The sequence below is a fragment of the Amblyomma maculatum genome, chromosome 11 (genome assembly GCF_055883805.1).
Source record: "Amblyomma maculatum isolate TAMU_Amacu chromosome 11, ASM5588380v1, whole genome shotgun sequence".
Taxonomy (NCBI): Eukaryota; Metazoa; Arthropoda; class Arachnida; order Ixodida; family Ixodidae; genus Amblyomma; species Amblyomma maculatum.
This window is the reverse complement of record NC_139354.1, coordinates 68,096,010-68,116,694: the sequence shown is the minus strand read 5'-3', so window position 1 is coordinate 68,116,694 and position 20,685 is coordinate 68,096,010. Positions and strand designations below refer to the sequence as shown.

The 20,685-nt window shown below is 44.2% G+C and overlaps 1 long non-coding RNA gene across 1 annotated transcript; it reads left to right on the top strand.

Annotated features, from left to right (window-relative positions):
• Window positions 1-4,320: 4,320 nt before the first annotated feature.
• On the top strand, window positions 4,321-19,688 carry LOC146174047 (uncharacterized). Its single transcript, XR_014701968.1, has 3 exons — window positions 4,321-4,481; window positions 11,189-11,294; window positions 19,465-19,688. It is a non-coding gene; the product is annotated as an uncharacterized LOC146174047 (long non-coding RNA).
• Window positions 19,689-20,685: the final 997 nt, after the last annotated feature.

The following is a 20,685-nucleotide window of genomic DNA, read 5'->3' as shown; positions in this document are numbered from 1 at the left end:
GGAGCAGTAATGAGTAATGTAATTTAATTACTTTTCTGGGATTTTCAGCAAAGTAATTAGTAATGTAATTTAATTCCTTTTCAAAAGTAATTTTGCCATGTATGGTTTAGAGGTTCTCGTCGCATGGAGTCGTTCTCATGGAATGCTGGCGTGGCCGCTGTTTTTAACACTTTATGCGCCAGCAGTATCACTGTGTAATAATTCCTCTGAATCCCTGAAAAAGGGGACGCCGTATTAGGCGGTTTCAAATTTTCCCAACCATAATAGCAGCATCCGTACACATTTTATTGTAGAAAACATGTAGTACAATCATTAAAATCAGTCTATTTTTCCGGCCACGTGTTGCACATTATAAACCGTTGGATACACATAATAGACACGATGACGCAATTTTAGGCTATTTTGTATTGTTTAACAGTGCATACCCTAATAAACCGGTCAGTCCATCTAATAAACCCACTAAGGTTTCCGGTATTACGATGACAGATTCAAAGTATATAAGACACTGTGTTGTTTCAGTCAAAAAGGCGGCGACTTTTTGTTCGTTTTGTTCGTGCGACAGTCTGTTACTTAAGAATTCGAGGACAATTTCTCAGACAGAACGAAGTTTTTGGCGTCCAATGCTATCCAAGGTCTTACAAACACATTTAGCAGCAACGAACGAAAATGCGTGAAAATAAAATCCCTTCGGAAATAGCGCTGTCATATATTTTCATTTGAAATTATTTATCTACATGGCCTGCTCCCCATAGCGCATATCCTACAAAATATTCTCAAAGCGTCGAAGACTGAAGTGTTGGTTTCAAAGGAATTTTTTCGACCATAGACATTTTTCTGTGGATGCATTCGCGTTCCTTGTATACGTGTACTCACTCGTAAAAAAAGAATAAATTAAAAAGCATTGAAAAAAAACGCTCTGTTCGGTTCGTCCTTTAGGTCTGGTGTGAAAGTGACGCCATATATGTTGCATGAATTAGTTTATGCAGAGGCAATAAGCAATGGGAGGAAAAATTGTAGGACCCCTGATGTGCAACCAAAGTTTATATCGCTCCAATCAGTCGCATCGCGAGATCAGAATACTTGGGGTGAAGAAGCAAACTACCAGTTGGTTTTCTTTTTTATCGAAATACGTGAGATGCTATTTAACAAGGCCTTAAATTTTTTATTTCATTTAGGTAGTTACGTAATTTAGGTAAATACGTAATTAAGTACGTCTTTATAATAAAAAAAATATAGTTCTAAATAATTTTCGAACACGTAAGCAGTGCGCTTAAAATTTGATTTCTCATGCACACCACCCCTGGCGTTCCGTATACTTTCGAGCGCACCATATTGTTTTGCGTTTCTGGATATACGAGGTGAGAAATGTTGAATAATATGAACACGCTGAAAAGTTTACTGGTGCAGATATATAGGCAATGCATACTGGCAATGAAATAGGCAATGCATACTGGACTATGGAGCCTTAGCCTTGTTAATGACACAATGTTCAGTCATAAAGTGAACCTTTAAACCACCAATGGACTTGTTGAAAACTTCTCTGTTCTATGCTTTTGTTCCGAATATAAGGCGTCAGTGTTTTCTCTTTTGTCGTCAGGAATTGGTGGGCATATGAAATCTGGATAAGCTGCCAAAGCATGCTCAAGAGCAGTAAAATAGATATTTAATTGCGAAACATTTTTTGTCGATATGATAGTAGCGTAGAATAAATTTTTGGCATTTTTCGCTGGCTGATTTGAAATGACTACGGCTAGGTCGGGAAATCAAATAAGCAATGGGGATGTAAATAAGCAATATTCGTAATAAAGTAGTTAAAAAGGGCAAATTAATTCCATGAGGTGGACACGGATACAAATAACAACTATACCTTTTCAAAAAGCTCAAGTCGATGCAAAGTGCTCCCCTGTCCGTAGCCCATGTCAGCCGTCTATGCGGAGATCATGCGTGGTTCGCAACGTGCTAAGTGGCTGCCCAAAGATACCCGACCGTTCTGATTTCTTGCCCATATGGGAAGCCCAAATTAGACTGCGTACATTCGGTTCAGGTTACCGAATGCGGACAGCTTATAAATATCCCCATTATGTTCTATATTTTAGAGATGAGGGTCGCCCCAGTCAATAACCGTTTTGATACTCATGCCAGTTAACCGCTGCGTTGCCCATGAATTACCCTAATAAGTCGAATTTTACATTGTGCAATTTTCGTCAAAATTTGATTTCGGCACATACAATTTCTACAAAGAGTTCAAGCTCCGGCTTTCCGGGTCTGCCGCTCTACAATGGCCGGCAGACAAACTAAAATGAAAAGTACACACTATGCGCCACGGATCGAAGCCATCAAGATAGTTCGGAATGAAAACAGAGCTAACACACGAAAGAAAACTTCTACCTCCGTTTTCGAAATCGCCGGCAGAGGACGACAATAAAAAGAAAACAAAATGCGGTTTGGCGTTAATCTTTGAAGTGGTTTGAAAGTTTAAACCACGCAAAGTTTAAAAATACTCATGCCAGCTGTGCTTCTCAGCATATTCACATTTACCAGAAACCATTTCATTTGCTGACGTGTGTGGACATTATCATACGTCAAAACTGCAAGGAAACAGTGTTTTAATAGAGACCTTTAATTTTGGATTACTATATAGTATACATTTGCGCACACATACTTCTAAATGTCATCACTTGGAGCGCCGTTATGTAGAATTCTGCGTACCTAATAGGTACGGACCCGAAAGTAAGCATCATTTATTATGTGCGGAAATTAATGAAGTAAGAATTTAACATGCGAAGAGGAAGAGGCTGAAGCTGCAATAGCACTAGAGATCTTTCAGAAAGGCAAATAGATCATTCTCAGTGATTAAAAAGCTTTTCCCTAAAACTGGGAGAGGGCCGTATATTTGCCTCTGCGTATAAGATTCCCACTGCGATGTCAAACCATGGCAAGCAAATATATCTGCTGAAGTACCTGCCACGCCGGCTTCTCTGGATATGAGGCCACTCACCAATAGCTCTATGTTTCGTCAGCGGGGCCGCTGAGGGGGTCCCGGAAGAGTTGGTTCAAAGAGGTTAAGCTCTGAATTTGAATCTGGTCACACGCAGGTACTATAGAAAGTTTATAGCGAGCCTACCTCCGCCGTACAAATTTGCTCTCCGAGCAACAAGCTATATCGCATTGGGGTGGCAGCAAACACTGTCGCTGCCAAACCTCTGCATTTGCAACAGTATATCTCTGTTTATTAAATCCATCCTTGCTGTCAACTATGCGGTGAGCCCTTCTGAGCGCATAGACTGGAAACGCTCGGAGGCTCCTCCTCCGGCATATGTCACATTTCTCTCTGGTGAACAAGTGTAGGCAGTTATTGCCATCCTGATCTCTGACGTCCATCTCGGGCATCGGCAAGAAGATCGCTATCTTCTTACTGAATTATAAGCTTTTACTCTCTCTTTATCTCTACGATGCTTCGCGAAAGGGTTGCAATTAGGAAAATAGGAAAAATGATATTTTTAGAAAGAAGTAGATGTCTAGATCCCATCCGCTGCACCAAATACCATTGGAATTGAAGAATGCAATGGCGCTACGCCGATCTGCCTGAGCTTGCTCAACAAACATCACAATTATTTTTCATGGCCACCCATAGTTTAGAATGAATGCCTCGTCTGACCATTATCACTTAATTAAACGCCAGGAGCAAAACTTATGATGGAAACTAAGATAGTCAGCACTGTTTTTGAGAAACATGAAAAACTCTTGGGGTGGGGAAAGCAATTTTTTTATCAAAAGACGCAACACACATCCTGCTAGAAATTAAATTTAAATTTGTGGCTCAAACAACTAGTGTTTAGATCTCGCATTTGGACGATAAGTCTGTCTAGGAGAGTTGGTATGTTTTGTTCTAAGACTTGGATATTTTGGAAAAGTCATTTTTTTGAAATATGTGTAAATAATTGGTAACCTAATTACCTCACCTCGCTCGCATCTCGGCTATAAAAGTGAGACAACAGATTTGATTTTTGTGATGTGAAATTAACGGCTACAGATGAAAAAAACCTTCTTTGATTACGATTATGTGTACTGGGAAAACTATAAAAATGTTTCCTACCGGTAGGCATTGCAACATCAAATCGGGAGCCTTTATGGTAATTCTTACTGTATGTTGCTATATAAATTACATTTCGTTTCGTCACGGGCAAAACAGCATAAAGTACGTCGAATGACGAAGGCTGTACTCCGCTCATAATAACCGTATGCATTAAAGGCGTTTATCACGATTGCTCGACGCTGTCAAGTCAGCTCATATGTACGCCAGTTATATGCTATTATCTTTTGACATCAGCATTAAAAACAGTATAAATCTGTACGTGTTCTGCATGACTCCGCTTCGGTCAGACCAATTTTGTTGAAGTGCGAGCCTCAAGTGTTTTGGTAAAGATGAACGCCGCGTTTCGGATCTCGCTTTTGTTTCTTTGCTATGCCGCTCTTGTGGAGTGAGTATGTACTCTGTAAGAGATCTTGGATAGTTGGCTTGAATATTGTAATGTTGTGAAAGGCTAATCGCAAAAAGAACGACTCGAAGACAAAAGACAGGACAGGGCCATTCTATCTTCGTGTCGTCTTTTTATCGCCTAGCCTTTCACGGCATTGCAAAGTACTCTTTATATAGAATGTTTGTCATGTATTTATCACCAATACAAATCTCCCACATCGATATATTTATATCAGAACAAAACAACTGTTCGACTTACTGGAACATAGAAAACGTATTCACACGTGAATGGAAAATGTTTACTACTCTGCATATGCACATAGAATGAATATGACAGGTGCGTTCTAAATTTTTGCGCATAAGCAACTCTCGCCCTCATATTGGCAAGTACAGACAGTACTTTTTCTTAGTTTTGATGTACGCTTCTTTCGATAGTATAAACACTGCTACCCTGCTAGTAGTGCCGCAAATTATTCAAATCTTTATTTTGTTCTTTTTTCGACAGCCGCCGGCTTGCGGCCTTATCACTCCGATTCTGGTACTCGCATCAATTCATGTACTCTGTTTGTTCATGCTCCTGTTCACGAGGCGGAGATTTATAAGTTTTTTCGTCGCGCAAAATGTGCCGAGATGCGTCTCGAAGATTCCTGCCACTCGCGTATGTTTCGGCAATATTCTAGGGTGTGCTAGTCACCGTTTGCAGCTACGTTTACTCGCCGCCTTTAAATTGAGCGGTTGTTGGTGTGATGACATTCTTTGTTCGACGACCGCCGATAACGATTATTACTAACCCTGCCGCCGAATCGCTTACTTCTTTTGCGGATGCATGTCAACCCAATAGACAATTTCTTCAGTGCACTCCAAGACTCTTCATTTGTGTCATCGTCTTTGTCACCACCACGTGACATCTTGTGAAAGTGCTGCCCATCGAGTCCCAGTTTATCCCTTTAGGCCAAAACCACAGCCCTGTTGCTGTCCCCCTGGGCGATCAGCCAAAAGGCCACCTAACCAGTCGTGGGCTGCAAGGACTCCCACCCCAACACGGTCTGCTGCCGGACCCCGTTTGCCTACGGAAGGCCTTAACATTGACTATAGCTCAGCCTACTGCGCCGGTTGTTTTCATCCAACCCCGGGAGACCCCTGCTTCTAATGACGACCAGATGAGAATGCGAAAGACTGGCTTGACCTGTTCGAATGCATGACAATGTTCAACACCTGGAACGATGAAACGAGGCTAAGGCAAGTGTATTTTGCACTCCAGAGGTCAGCCCAAATATGGCTTGAGAATTATGAGACATATTTGAAGGATTGCGATACATTCAAGACAGAAATTGTGAAGGCTTTCACAATTATAATGAGAAAAGAAAGAGCCCAGTCCCTCCTTCAATCAAGGATTCAGATGCCTAAAGAGTCGTTCTTGGCTTACATTGAAGATATGAAGCGTCTCTTCCGCCACGACTATGCCAACATGAACGAGGACACCAAAGTGAACTTGCTTACGCACAGTCTAAAAGGTCAGTTAATTCCAGGTCTACTACACCAGCCGCCAAAGACTGCGGCGGAGTTCTGCCAGGAAGCAGCAACAATTGAAAAGACTTTGGACACAAGGATGCGCGAGTACAACCCACTTCACGTGATTGCTGCAAGCCAATGCGCCTCTGCAGCTACAAGTGCAGATAACCTGCAGGAACTCATCAGCAGTGTCGTCAGAGTGTCGTCCATTCAGAGTGTCGTCCATGAAGACTTGACTGAAGACCATCGCCCATGCAACCTCAGGTGCCGACACTCGAAACGTCGTCCGCTAAGAAGCCCATATTTAACTAGACGTTCCTCAAACAATTTCCCGACAGCTTCGACGCAAGGCCCAACAGCTAAGAATATCGTTGCTGTCGAACGCCGTGCTGCACCCAGAGGCGACCCACCAAACCCCCCTCGATGCGAACAACCTCTTCCAGAACTCCGCTTCTTGACCTCCGCCCGCTAAGCCTGCGAACGATCTCCCAGCCCAAGGAAATGCGACACCTGGAGGACGTTCAACAACCGACCGCTGTGCTTTCGATGCGGTGAGGCAGGCCCCAATATTACGCCACTGCGTAATATTGGGGTATTGGTGTATTGGCTAGCGCAGTTTCGCCATCGATGTCCCACGACCACATCGTGGTGAACTTCCAAATGAAATCAACAACTGCTTGCGCAGGGCCGAGTCACTAAAGAGTCGGTACCACAGCACCCTATTTGCGTCGCCGGACCACAGGCACATTCGAGGAAGGTTCCCTAGGCACCGTAGGGAAAAATAAAGGTAGCAGCCTTTGGAAGTGAGGTTGCTTCACGGCGAAAACACGAAGATTCTCCGCCGATGAAGACGAGAGACGACGACACTGGTTTTACAACGACGCACCGTACGAAGACTACCTCAACAATCACTCGCCCAAGCTCTAAAGCGGCTCCGCTGCTACGTCGACAACATCGACGACAATACGGCCAGAGTGCATACCGACACCACCTCCTAGCGAAGCAACAATGGTGCGCCCTGGCCGGTACCTCAATAAACGACGGAGCCGAGATCGGACATTAGGCCTACATACAATGCAAGGACGCGAAAAAGCGAACTTGAAGTTACGCCAACGGTCGCACGGTCACTGCCCTAGTAGACGGCGGAGCTCACTATTTAGTCATCAGTAGACGATTTGCTACAGAGCTCAGGAAAGTAACGACCGCATGGGATGCCCGCTGATTCACACCGCTGGGATAACCTCACTACTTCGTGAGGGCGACGCACTGCTAGAGTAACTACGAATAGGCATACTTACCCCACGAACTTTGTGGTTCTACAGCAGTGCTCGCGCGATGGAATTTTGGGCATGGGTTTCCTAAATAACTATCAGGCGACCATCAACCTCGGATCCAAGCTCATGAAGCTCTACACAACACTACGCAACACGTCGACTTCTACACAACACGTCGCTCTCAATCCTCGACGGAGAATTGACAGCGTCGGCCCGATCAAGCTCGTTGTGAGCGATGGTAGCGCAAACATCGAAACCGCTGAAGGCGTCATCGAAGGAAATACCACATGCTCTTGGAATTGCGTCTCGGCATCGTAAGATGCATCGGCCGCTTCCGGAGAGGACAAGCTCAGGTGCTAGTGACCAACTTCCCAGAAAAATACCGCCTCGTGGACAAGGACACGGCGATAGCTTTTGTTGACGAATTAGCGGACATCCGAGATATATTCGCCCTCCCCGACGAACTTCTGGAAGACGAATCCGACCCATATCCTAACCCTACGTTTGGCAAAAACGCATCGTTACCCTATCGCAGAAAAAAACCAGAGCTACAGTTTGTGTTTCTGGTCATCCTCGAAGGTGCGGCAAACCCCACTTACCAAGCACCGCATTTCGATGGAGGAAAACGCCCAGCCTCTGTGCCATAGCCCCTACAGCGTATCACCGCGAGAGTGCCACGCCATCCAGGAACAAGTAAATGAAATGTTTCGTGATGACGTTATCCAGTTATAAAACAGCCCCTGGGCGGCACCAGTAGTTCTGGTGAAGACGCGACACTTTATTTTTGCGTCGATTACCGCCGCCTAAACATCATAAAAAATAAGGATGCTTGCCCTCTTCCTCGTATCGATGACACAATCAACAGGTGCTGTAATGCAAGCTCATTCTCATCGATGTACCTGAAAAGCGGCTACTGGCAAATTTAGGTTGGCGAAAAAGATCGCGATAACACCGCATTCATCACACGGGATGACATTTTCGATTTCAAAGTGATGCCATTCGGCCTCCGCTTCGCACGAGCGACGTTTCAACGAGTAATGGATAATGTGCTGGCGGGATTGAAGTAGCAGATTTGTCTGGTATACTTGGATGATGTCGTCGTCTTGCCCTCGAGTTTTGAAGGCCACCTGAAAAGGCTTCGGATAGTGTTAGAAGTGATCCGGACTGACATTAAAAGTGGAGCAATGCCACTTCGCCCACAAGGAACTGCGTTTCCTAGATCACATTGTTAGCAAGGTTAGTGTTCGCCCAGACCCAGAGAAAACAGTTGCGATCGCACAGTTTCTACGGCCTGACGACAAGAAAGGTGTGTGTAGGTTCCGCGGCCTATGCGCTTATTATCTATGATTTGTCAAGAACGTTTCACACATCGCCGAACCGTTGATGCAGCTTACAAAGACTGACGTGTCTTTTCAATGACAAGGAAAAGAAGCCTTCGCCGAACTTAAGCACCGTCTACAGTCCCCTCCTGTCTTAGGCCTCTCTGATGAAAACGCCGGCATGAAATTCATACCGACCCAAGCAGTTTTGGCCTAGGCGCTATTCTCGTTCAGAAGAGTTCTGGACACGAGAAAGTTATCACCTACTCTTGCCCTTCTCTGTCGACAGCTGAAGTCAATTATTCGAAAACATAGACAGGATATTTTGCCATCATTTGGGCTACAATAACATTTCGGCCCTATTTGTACGGTCGACCATTGAGGGTTGTGGTGCAATCACCATGCTCTGTGCTGGCTCGCCAATTTACAAAATCCCCTGGCCGCCTTGCGCGATAGAGCCTCTGCCTTCACAAATTTGACATCACAGTCGTCAACAAGTCCGGCCGCAAGCACTTCGATGCAGACTGCTTGTCGCGAGCACCGATTGATGCGCCACCGAAACAAGACGACAAAGACGCCTTCTTGGGACCGGTAAGCGCTAGCAGCTTTGCACAACAACAGCGCGCGGACCCTGAGTAAAGACCTGGATAATTACCTAGAAGGAAATACTGCTATTCCTCCTGCTGTGTTCAGGCGTCATTTATCGCCATTCGCCTCGAACAATGACATCGTCATGAAGAAGAACTTCGCAGCGAACAGAACCGCGCAGCTTCCTGTTGTGCCCAAACACCTCAGACACGAGATTCTGCAGGCGCTGCACGATCAGCCGACAGGAGGGCATCTCGGGTGTTGCGAACGTTGCATAGGATACAGAACAAATATTTCTGATCACGGATGCTTGCCGACGTTCCTCATTATGTGAAAACGTGCCATGAGTGCCAGTGGCGCAAGACACCCCCGACGAGAAATGTTGGTCTACTGAGCCCGTTACCGCTCCCGACTAAGCCCTTTAAACAAATTGAGATGGACCTCCTTGGCCCCTCTTCACCTTTACCAGCAGTGAACAAATGGATTATTGTGGCAACCGATTACATGACCCGCTACGCCGAAGGTAAAGCCCTGCCTAATCGTACCGCAGCAGAACTCGTTAATGTTTTTGTCGAATGAATTCTCCTTCCACACAGCGCTCCGGAAGCGCTCATCACGTACAGGAGAACTGCGTTTACGGCTGAGCTTACTCAGGCTATCTTGCACTACAGTAAAATGAGCCACCGTAGAACAACTGCCTGCCATGCTCAGACCAACGCACTTACGGAGCGCCTCCACAGCACCAATCGCAGACATGATTGTAATTTACGCCGACGGTGAACACAAGACCTGGGACGCCATCTTGCCATACATGATCTTCGCGTATAACACAGCCGTTCTGGAGAGAACCAGAGCGCCCCCGTCCAAGCTTGTGTACTGCAGGGAACCCACGACAGCGCTCAACGCAATGCTACCGCATGTAACCTACGAGGGGAATCCGGACGTCACAGCCTGCCTTCAGTGTGCAGAGGAAGCCCGACGGCTTGCCCGGCTGCTGATAAAGGAACAGCAAAGCACTGAGGCCCGACAATAAAACTTCCGACGACGCGACGACGAGTACAGGCCAGGTGACTAAGTATGGGTTTGGACGCCGATGCGCCACCGCAGAGTGAGTTAAAAGCTCTTGCGGTCATAATTCGGAACCTAGCAAGTGCTTTGACGGATGGGACAGCTTGATTACGAGGTCATCCCTGACGCCGTGACTATGTCCCAAAGACGGCGCCGGGCGCGTCCAAAGTCGTCCAGAAAGTGAGAGATGATTTGATTGATTGGCCTAGCCCACCCGATGCATCTGGTTAGCCGGTGCCTAATTATCAATGCGCCTTTCCAGAATTGAAATTTCAAAATTGAGCTGACCCCCGTGCAAAATGGATTTGGTCCTCCCCGAAGATACTTTTTTGTCCCACACCGAAAATTCCGCTGGACCACGATATAAATTAGCTGAAAACGTTGTTATATATTGACGGCAACTCAAAGTTTGGGCGCCTTTGCTCTACATTACGTTAGCTGGTGGAGTGAAGCCCACCATGATTTTTATTTTCACTGCAATTAGGCCAGGATTGTTTTGTGCAATATTTTTAAAGTGCACATCTGTTTCGTTGCTCCTTTATCTTCTTCCTGAAGATGACTCTCAACGTCATTCAAATACTGAAAATTATCTACTTTTTCTATGTTTTGTACTTGTCGCGCGGTCAAACAGGACAGAATGATTATAAATTTTTGACATGTGAAAATCAGTCGTTACCAGATTTCTTTCGTATTCACTGAAAGATGCACTTGGTGGTGAAAGGAATCTTTATGGCCAATAGAAACGGCTTGCCTGCAACCGTTCTGCCCAGTTATAGGAATAAACACGTGAAGCCCATCATCACTCAAAACTAACGCTACCAGCGAATTTCAACAATTTCTTAAGCCGGCCTAATGGGTGCTTATGTGGAATATGATTTCAAAGGGCACTATCTCGCGCTTTTAAAAACATATAATTGCTATATTTTTTTATCCTCTTTGTCTTACAGGGCAGGGAATATTCAAGTTAAGATTGAAATCCCATCTGGGCCGAATGTGCAGCCTCCTATGCAGCCTATGCAGCCTGTTCGACCTATGAGAATATGCGGTAGCATGGTACGATGATATTTTCTTGCATTCTGAGGCAGTGAAAAGCATTTCGCTAGTTTTCCTCAATTGTCAGGCTTCACGCTGAATGCCCTCTCGAACTTAGTTACAGTTTGCTCTACTGCTAACATACAGCATTGATGCATTGATATATAACGGTTAGAACATAGATTCGCAAACTATTTTTCTACTGCGTAAAAGTTAGAAAAATTGTTATGGCTTTGGACAGATTTCTTCGCTATAAAGGATATGCTACCGGGGCAGACCGTACGTAACTTCATTTCCGCTTGGCAGCCAGATTCTATTGTTCAAATCATCAATGAGGTGCACGGCGCGATCTCATTGAAACTTCGTATAATAAGACGTACCAATAAATTTTGTCCATTTAGCATAACTACTTGCTTCCTTGATCTTATCAGTAGTTTAGAAACATTTCTTTAAAGATTGCATGATTAACATATACCGCATTTTCAGCAGAAACTATTAACAGGAGACGGTGCTCAGCTGCGTTGGAAATGAACGCGTATTTTCGGTCCGTACTTACAGCTTTATTGAAAAGAGAAGGCACCAGGAAGTATTGCATACTATGTCGCCCCACAGGACCTATGCACCACAACTTCGGGAAAGAAAATATATGAATAGTGCCTGTATCACCATATTCTTGTGCTGCTGCATGGCGATTATTGACAGGGCCACCAGCATCCGAAAATTAATTGAATTGCTGCAACGAGGACTTTTGTCCAAAGTTGGTATCGGACTTTCGCCTAAAGTTGGACAACCCGACCCACGTTCACGCGAAATGCTTGCCAAAAACAAGTCATCAAGACCGGCTACGCCGTAAAGCCTATGACCCCCATCCCTCGTTCTGCGTTTTAAAATCAATATCCACACTTGCACTGTGTTTAGAGAAAAACTGATAAGTTCAGTTAATTTTCCTGGAGTGTAACATGCGTTGTTTCGAGCGCCAAATCAAGCGGCCGTTGAGAGGTGAGCGGAACAGGCGCTTTCGTGGCGCGCTAGTGTACAGGAAAACGTGCTGGACTAATCAGAAATAATTTGCATCATCTTTATTGGATTCGACTCGGTTGTAACGCCTTGAAATAACGAAAGCGCATCCTTTGTAGCTCAAACCAGGACTATTTCAATAGCGCTATTTTTTGATGCGACTACATCCTCGCATGCTGTTCCCTCGCGTGCTCCGTTAGATACTGTAGTGGAGAGTTCTGCATAACTGGACGGCCACCATGGCAGATGCGAGAAAAAGAGAGAAACAACTATTATTTCCAAAAGAGTGTGTGGGCCCAGAGCGTCGCCCCCCGGCGGGGGCGAAGCTGGGAGCGAAGCTCTTGGCCAACGAGCAAATGAAAACCGCACAAAATTTTGGCATTATCTATTACAGATTTTGAATGTAAGCTTAAGAAGAGAGTGCGGCAACCCCGGCTTCTCAAAAGTACCTTCTTACGTTTTCATGTCCTATCGCCCAACACTAGATATTTACCCCGATTTTTGGCGAAGCCTACGAGCGTAGCTTGTATATATCACGAGCCGGCCTTGGCATAAAACAAGCAGAAAGTTGTAATGCATTCAGTGGTAGTTTAACCTTTTCAACTTTCATGCTAAAGTTTGCGTTTCAAACACAGGTTGTTTTTTATGTCTGACATCACACCATTTTTTCGTCATCGTACCAAGTGAAAACCTCTTTAAAATTTTGTGCCATGCAATTGCCCAAATTGCATTACCCAGATTCAAATTAGATGCTCGACTACCACAAATGAATTTACCCTTGTTATTTCTTTGACGTTTCTTCCATATAGCTGTTCAAATATTGTGGATATAGGTATGCTGTGTTGTTCGGGTTATTTTGCCCGTCGTCATTCACGGTAATTATGGCTGCAAACTGATGCCTATTGGCTACCACCAACTCTCATCTTTACTAAATTTGAAAGCAATGCAAACCTGCGTCCAGCAAGCGTCAGGAGCTATTAGTTACGAAATGAATATCGGGAAATAAAACATCACAACTGCCATGTATCTTTCAACCAAAATGTTATTATTAAGGCGAATGCTTTTAATGGCTCATACTGTCGTTGACAAAAGCTGTCCGCGTGAGCGGTGCACCTGAAGGGTCGAGAGGAAAGTGACGTCACCAGCCGCCAAATTCGAAGCGACCAGCCACAAGTTTCATGATGTCTAGCGTTCCTGCAATCTGCAATCCCACACTTGAACCTGCGCCAAGGAATCCCACACGACTAAGCGATGGTGTACCGTTCAAACGCAGACTTATTGGAGAAAGTGTGACAGATACTGCGCCTTCCTTTACCTGTGAACCAATTATAGTTGTATGTAGCACTGCAATGAACGCCGATAAAAGGCAAACAAGGAGAGGCAAATGTTAGGAGAGGAAGGGTAGGCCTTCGTCATTCTCCTGTTAAGAGAATCTAGCAGCCTCTATTCTTTTTTTAGATACAAAGGGATGGTTAATTAAGAACTTAAGTAAAAGTCCCAGTCGGGATACAGAGTTAGCACCCAACCATCACCAAGGTGTTACAGGCGTGGCAATGTTCCAACTTCATGTGTGTTAAAGACAAAATTATTTGCGCAGATAAAAGAGCTGCAGCATGTCCATTGAGAAAGTGCGCGAACCGAACGATATTCATTTATGAAAACTTTGGAGCCGGCTGCGCTAAATCTAGACTGATGAGCATGCACACACTAGCAATGCTTAAAGGCTAGCGCATTGTCTGTGAAACACAGATGTGCATCAAGAGGTCCTAAACCATAGAATGTCTTGCATGAAATACGGTGTGATCCTTGTTGCGATTCATGATGTCACTAAAAATTAAGAGATTTACCCTTGATACCTCTGAGATGTCCCCGTGATCAAGCACCCGTAAACGGTCGGAAAAACTGTACATACGTACGATAGGCTCTCCTGGTAATTTGATTCTTCGCCATTCGCAAACTGCTGGCTGCAGATTCTGCTATTTTTGTAGGCCGCCAGGGGCTATTATATTAAATAAAATCACAAGAAAGCAAATATGCGTAAACAGAAATTCACAAGGTGCGTTAAGAATGAATCCCGACGAATGTACCTTTCCTATTACAAATGGAGCGCTAGCTAAAGCAAGGGGACATTCAGCAATAATGACCCAATTTTCAGCGTCATAATAAAATATCACAACGCGGTTAAACGTGCATGAATTTAACGACATCGTGCCAGCTAGAGGTCGAAATAGCTGAGAAAAGAAAAAACACCTCTGCAGCCTGCAATTCCGCAAATGCACGCTGCTATTGACGCTCCGCAGCTAGGCGAGAAATGGCGGGAGCTGTGCTAATTCTCAAACGAGTAGTGTGCGTACAGTAGCGACTCTTCCCAGCTCTCCAACTGTTAAACACGCAGGGACGTGCATAAAGAGCCCAGCAGCGATCTAAAGCTACGCGTGACACATGATCCGATCCGTGCTGCATTTGCTATGAAAACAAAATGCTGTGCACATGATGCGGTCTCTGTTGTGGTAAGAACCATGCGACTATCTTTCACGTAGGACTAAAAAAACAGTTAAAACGAGCTGAGGATGCTTGACGGGGTGCACGTAATGGGAAATAAATAATTCATAGCAGCGCCACAAAAGCGATGTAGTAAATAATTACAAAAGCAACGAGACGTGAGTAGAACGTTTTTCTTCGCCCAGCGACAATTCACTGTTGTCATTGCCCCTGCTTGTAACGCCAACCAGGAAACTTAAAGAAGCGCGTTCCTATTGACCTTTCATAGCTGTTAGAGCACCCCACCGCACAACAGTTGTTTCTAGACATGACCCAATTCCACTTGAAGCGTATGAACCGAACGCTTATAATTTGTTGTGGTTGTTGCGACTATAGCAAGAAGAAAAAGAAAATGCACGGGCCCGCTAGTGGCTCTGTAGCTGAACCATCTCCGCTGCCTCGTACAGACAGAAGAGAAAATAGAGAAGAAAGGAAAAAGAAGAGCCGCCATGGTGTTCATGGCCTGAGGGTGTTCGTGGCCTGAGGGTGTTTGTGGCCTGATCACACGCCGATCGGCTAAGTACTGGGTTTCTGGGCCTGGTTTTGTCTTTCCCTTTTGCGTGTTTTGTTCTCTGTTGACTAACGCACGCGGTGACGCTGTCAATTTAAGGTAATGTCGACGCAGTCCCCCGGTCAAGGGCGCTCCCCTTGGCCGGGGGACTGCGTCGATATTACCCTAAATTGACAACGTCACCGCGTGCGTTAGTCAACAGAGAACAAAACACGCAAAAGGGAAAGACAAAACCAGGGCTTCCCTTCTGACCAGTGATCTGCCCTTGGAAGCTTTTCAGAGCTCCGGTGTCCGCAACATCCCTGTGGCGCTCGTTCCTAAGGGTGGTGGGTGGCACCATTAAAATGTACAACCCAGGAGCTGTTCAAGCTGCCCTTCAGGAAACCACTTCCTTCTTCGAAGGAATAGCTGAGGCACGCCAATTTGGTCGCGGCGGGATTTTTTGCTGTTCACCAGACCTGTCATGTATAAAGAATCTTCTTAACTGCTCTACTTTTGCATCTCATCAGGTAAGCTGTTTTATCCCTTCGCACCTGGGCTGCACAAAAGGTCTAGTCCGAGGTGTGGATTCCTTACTAATTCCAGAATAAACCCTTGACATTCCCTCCGCGGCAGGCATTGTTGCGGTCTATCGCTGTAGCCGGGAGGTAAATAATGGTCGTATGCCGACAGAATCGGTAATTGCTACCTTTGCAGGTACAGTCTGTCCATCAGAGATAAAAGCGTGGCCTTTAATATTCCGAGCAGATCCCCTACCATCAAAGCCTCTGCAGTGCAACAACTGCTGGCGTTATGGCCATACTGCTTGCGGTTGCAAATCCACTTTACGATGTTGCAAATTCGGCGATGCCAATAAAGCACATTTATGCTCTGATCAAAATGTGAAATGTTGTCTTTTCGGCGGACTTCACTCAGCAAATTCTTTGGAATGTCCTTCTAGATCGCATAAAATGTACATTCTGGAGGTTATTGACCGAAAACGTTGCACGAGGCGTGAGGCAATTCACGAAATTAAAGAGAGAACTCATGGGTATGCAGGTGTGTCAGTCCGTTCTGGAGCATCATTAGATTCCTCGATGTCTAAAACCATAACTGCTGAGGAAGCAATAATGACCAAAATGGTGGATACAATTGTGACAACAGCCACAGAGTGCATATGCAACGTTCTGGCAGCTCACATTTCTCAGGCTGTGCAAACTGCTACGGTTTCTCCTACGGCACCTGGGCATTCATTATCAGTGCAGCACTCCTCAGCTACAAAGTCTTCTCGCAAAATGAATCTTTCCGCATCACATATGCAAAATTCCGACAAGTCAGACGAGGCTCATGATGCTGATATGGGGGAGACAGATACGCGAATCTTCACGCAGTGGATCCCTGATGTCAAACCCATCATCACCTCGCCCACAGGCAAAATAAAAAAAGCAACAGCTAGACTCTAAACCAAAGGAAACCCTTTTGGAGCAGGCTGTTGCTGCTGCCCGGATTACATAACCATAGGAACGTTAAAAGTTCTTCAGTGGAACTGTAGATCTCTTCTTTCAGCAACTACAGATTTAGTTTATCTTTCTTTAAAACAGAATCCAGTCGTAATTGTTTTGCAAGAAACTTGGCTTACAACTGAAAAGCACTTTCATTTAAAAAATTATCGATCATTCAGACAAGGTCGGCGGTCAAGAAGTGGTGGGTTACTAATTCTAGTTTCTTCAAAATTTTGTCATAGGGCTAAGATTTCTTTTCAATTTTTTACTTTAGATTCTGAATTATTGGCTTTAGATTTTGAACTTTTAGGGTTCAGTTCGTTTACATTAGCGAATGTTTATTTCCCTCATGGTGTGCAGGACACCAGATCGCTAGACCACTTACTAGTTAATTCTCAAAATTCGGTTATTTTGGCTGGAGATTTCAATTCGCACCATGAGTCGTGGGGATATCCAAGACGGATCCATGCGGCAAGCGTCTGTGGGAATTGCTTTCAAATAATAACCTTAATTGCATGAATTCTGGTTTACCCAGATTTGTACGTGCTCACAGTCAATCTGTGATAGATTTAACTTTTTCCAGCAGTAGTGTTTCTATACTCATTTGGTCGACAGTTGATGGTGGCACCTCTAGCGACCATATACCTATTGTTTTTTAGGTTAACTGCCGCTTAAGTCCGCCCACATCTCAGTTGAGATCATATGTTAATTATAACCAGTTGCACTCATTTTTGACTTCGTCTCTTGAGCAGTGGTTGATGCTACGGAAACGTTAAAATCGCAAACATTATACCAGGATATTGCATCCTGTCGTAAGAAGTGTGAATTCTTGCTGCGTGTATCGAAAGGCAATACATCAACAAGATGGCGGAATGAAGATTGTTCGCGTGATTATAGAAGAAGAAAGGCTGCATGGAAGAGGCTCCTTCACAACCAGTGCCCCAAAAATTGGCTTGATTATAAATTTTTTTGCAGCTACATTTAAACGCACCGTCGCACAAGCGAAAAATAATTATGATACTGAGCATTTCAATTTTCTTTCACAATCTAATAGCCGACGTACACTTTTCAGGTTTTTAAAATCACAGAAAAAGGCTCCTGTCTCAGAAAATTTACCTTCATGTGTTTCGAATCCTAAAGAAGCGCTCAAAAAAGTAGAAAACATTGCTGAAGGTTTTGAAAAGCTTTTTTTTTGGTCAACACTTCCCAAATCACCTATGTTTGTAGGCCCAGTAGATATGGTTAAGGATGTCCCTAAAATTACATTTTCTCTGCTTTCTTCGATTGTAATGACATCGCCAGCTGCTGCGCCTGGCCCTAATGAAGTAACGTCCAAAATGTTAATGATCCTCTTTGAGGTGTCTCCAAATGCCTTGCTAGAGTTGGTAAATTACTCAATTATTCATTCTTGGATACCTGGTGACTGGACACTAGCCAAAGTGATTCCTTTACTGAAACATAATGGTGGTGACTATACTTTGGACAATATCAGACCAATATCATTAACATCAAACTTGGTAAAATTAATTGAAAGGGTCGTACTCCAATGGGTTACCGAGTTTGTGGAACAAAAACATATTCTTAGTCCCTGTCAAATCGGATTTCGCGCAAAATGTTCAATATGGAATGCGCATACCGACCTTGAAAGTCGAATTCTTCTTGTGCGGCGCAAAAAAATGCATGCTGCATTGGTGACTCTCGATATAAAGAAGGCTTGTGATAGTGTAGAGCCCCGAATTTTATTGCACAGATTATAGACTATACGTTTTCCCCAATATTTCATTGAGTGGATATCTACATCCCTACAAAACAGACAATTTTACTGTTCATTGAATGGTGTGCATTCTGGCAGATATAAACAAACCAGAGGTGTTCCTCAAGGGGCACTTCTCTCCTCCGTGCTCTTTAACATTTTAATGAGTTCTATTCCCACTCATCAAAACGTTCGCACGTAAGTCTATGCGGATGACATCGCGTTCTTTACGGCTGCGCCTGACATTCAATCCCTCAATAGGCGCCTGCAATCGTACCTAAGCTCCCTTCAGAATTGGTTATGTGACTTAAGATTTTCATTAAACGTAAAAAAGTGCACTTTCCTTATTTTCCAAATTCAGGATCCGGTAAATCTTTCTGTAAACATTTAAGCAGGAAATGATTCCTCAAGTTAAGTCTTTGAAGTAACTAGGGGTGATTTACGATGACCATCTGGCATGGAGAGATCACATTGAACATGTTGCAGCGAAAGGCGCTCGTGCTATGTGTATATTACGCAGGTTAAGTAATCCAAGGTCTGGGATGCGGCGAGACGCTCTTTTAATGATTTATGTTATGTATGTCCGACCAATTATAGAATTTGGATCTGTGTTGTTTTTTGGTTCGCCTGCTTACAGGATTCGTCTGCTTGTTCTTTTAGAGTGGGAAGCGCTTATATTATGCCTTGGGCTCCCCAAATTTGTGACTAACAATGTATTATACCTTGTACCCATTGAAAAAGAGGTGGGCGCCCGGCGGCACGAGGGATCGAACCTGGTACCTGCCGAATGCGAGGTGGATGCTCTACCAGGGTGAAATACGCTGCTTTTTCTCATTTCTTCGGAACTAATTATTTTTCTTATTCTTTCTGCTTTTGCTTGCGATGCAGTGCAACCCACAGCTTCCCGTAGTTCAGTGCCCAGCCATGTGTCCGTGCGTAAGGATGCCAAACCACCCTTTTTACGGAACATGTTACCTTCCTCAAGTGCCGCAAGGTCCTGGCTTCAATCCTCGATTCCCTCGTAATCCGATGCTCTTCGGGCCAAGAGGATGACCGACTAATGCTGACACACTCCGCGGAATAAAATGATTAATAAAGCCACTTGCTCTTATTGCAGTTTTTCATTTTTGTGTTTGTTTGGCCGGTAGTTTTACTTTCTCTTCAGAGAAATTTGGACAGGATAAATAATTTTAATCTCCATATTTCTAGATATTAACAAATAATGACGTTGGAATAAATAGAGATAAAAGTCTCTATCGGATTCCTGATCATGAGTGCATATTTAAGTTTGAATTGCAAAAAACTGTGGCACTTTGTATTTGCTTCCAGACAGCAATGTAAACCCAATAAGGCATCAAAGTATCTTACAGCATTTCGCAATTCCCAAAATATATTTAAAAATATGCCCTCTGATTCCCTTAAAAAGCTTTAATTCCCCATCTTAAGAGAGGGATGAACTTGAGAAGAAAACTTTTTGGATGCATCGGAAGCTCAGACCACCAATATTACTATGTGTATCAGGTATCTTACGCTAATCTACAACCACCTCACATGTATATTAAAAAACGTTGCCCATTGATTTTCTATGTTCAGTTTAACTCCTCGCTGTGAGCGCAGGCCAATTTATAAGCAATATTGAATCCCGCATCAGAAGCATATACCGTTTACCTCAACATGTGCGGAACAGTACTGTACAACATCCCAAAGTTGTCCCAGAATCTACGCGCCTCGAATCGTGGACTGAGCTAAGCGTTTTGGTATCTCCACATAATCTTTGTTTTGCATTTACCTTCCCTCGAGCTTCGCTCCACAGCGGTTTCAAAAATTGGCGCCAAACTGCATTTCGTTTTCTTTTTATTGTCTCTCTCTCTGCCCGCGGTTTAGAAAACGAACAGAACCTTTCTCTCATGTATTTGCTCCATTTTCATTCCAAACTATCTTAATGACTTCCATCTGCGACGCATAGCCTATACTTAACTGTTCGTTTTAATTTGTCTGTTTGCAAGCCATTGTACAGCGGCACACCAAGAGAGTCTCAGCTTGAACGCTTCTTAAAATTAGTATCTGCCAAAATCATACAATAACAAAACTTGTATAACGCCCAAATCG